We start from the raw sequence: 1,534 nt of genomic DNA, 5'->3' as shown, positions 1-1,534 counted from the left end.
GCTATGGAAACAGGCTGAGGGACGTAAGTGCTTATTTTTTATGTGATCCTCCTTACACTAGATCAATATTGGTGTCGTTTCGTCTCCGTTTCTTATCCCCTGTACCGCTACGAGGTTAATTGATTCACTGCAACCACGATTTCTCCTTCAATGCTTCTTCCCTCCGTTCAAGGCGGTGCATCTACAACTATAAAAAGGCTAGTCTACTTGAAAAGTTTTGTTTTCCAATAAAATGGCGAACTCACGCTCACAGAGGGTCTGATTACAGAGGAACTCAAGCGGACATAGAGAAGCGTTAACGAGATTGAAGGGAGCAGTGGCCATGTTGTCGACGGTGATCAGCATGTCAATACTACGTAGATGGTGATTCAGGCGGCGGCTACGGCGGCTTTGGGAGTCGGAAACCGCTTGAAGTACAGGCTCGCACTGGTTCCACTCAATCAGTCTCCACTTCCGGTAAAATCAACAACCTGATATCTGTTTTGATTATAGTTCAAAACTTTTTATATTTGTTGTGATTATTTTCCTTTCAATTTGGTTGTTCTGTTTTTTTGTTTTGTTTTTTCCCTTATTGTTTCTACCTAAGCTTTATGTTTTAGTACTGGAGAAAGAGCATCCCAATAACAAATTTGTTGCTGTTCTGAGTGAGTGATTCTCCTCATCTTAAATATTCTTTTATACCTTACCCTTTAAATCTGTAAAGTTGTATTGCGGTCAAATTTCCATAGATAATCAGGTTGGAGATGTAGCTGGCTGGCGGCTGCTGGGGACAAGTGGATTTCATATGTTGTGTGTCTAATACGTGTGTTTGACAATAATGAAAGGATGTAAATCAAAGACTGAAACTATGAGCTCCAAGTAAGGTTCAGCCTTATCCCTGGATATCTACTTTTATTTATGCTGAAAGATCAGCCTAATAGATTTGTGCCAAATATTCTAATTTTCCATATCACTTTGTGCAAAGGGATACACTAAAACAACTTTCATAATGTAAGGAAGCTTCTCTTTGGGTGGCATTTGGGGATCTCTCACATTTATCATATGGTTTTGATGATTTATATATTAAATTGCTTATTTTGAAGAAAAAAACTTGGTCCGTAGAATACTTTTGTCCACTCAGACGCTAAAACTCACTTCTCTGATTTTTTTTTTTTTGTTAATTGGTGATCTTTTGATATTTTCGGTGGGTAAAGAATGTGATACTAATACCATAATGCATTGGTACTTTCTATGCAGAAGTTTAGACACGTGATCGAAAAAAGAACGCAAGATGTTGCAGTGAAACTGCAGAAGAAGATGGAACGGAGTGTTGAAATTCTCTAATTGAAGATCTCACCGGCAGTCACGGCGGAGAAGAAGGGCACTACCATGAACTACCGTATGAACAGCATAATGAATATCCCCTACAACCTGATCACATGACCACGCCACTGTTGTGTTAGTTATCTTTCGTTCATTTGCTCTTTTATCCACTAAACTGTACAAACAACAGAAGAAACAAGTTTGTATATACATAAATTCACAATCCATGACA

General features: G+C 38.6%; 1 long non-coding RNA gene across 4 annotated transcripts; it reads left to right on the top strand.

Annotated features, from left to right (window-relative positions):
• The first annotated feature begins 272 nt into the window (after positions 1–272).
• LOC106317700 lies at positions 273–1,534 on the top strand. 4 transcript variants are annotated; one of them, XR_001265208.1, is made up of 4 exons: positions 273–456; positions 600–644; positions 729–858; positions 1,237–1,534. It is a non-coding gene; the product is annotated as an uncharacterized LOC106317700 (long non-coding RNA). The 4 variants fall into 4 exon arrangements; XR_001265210.1 differs by having other exon boundaries at positions 587–644; XR_001265209.1 differs by having other exon boundaries at positions 587–858.

The sequence above is a fragment of the Brassica oleracea genome, chromosome C9 (genome assembly GCF_000695525.1).
Source record: "Brassica oleracea var. oleracea cultivar TO1000 chromosome C9, BOL, whole genome shotgun sequence".
In the NCBI taxonomy this organism is placed as follows: domain Eukaryota; kingdom Viridiplantae; phylum Streptophyta; class Magnoliopsida; order Brassicales; family Brassicaceae; genus Brassica; species Brassica oleracea.
Note: the sequence above shows the minus strand (reverse complement) of the source record. Positions and strands in the feature narration are given on the sequence as shown.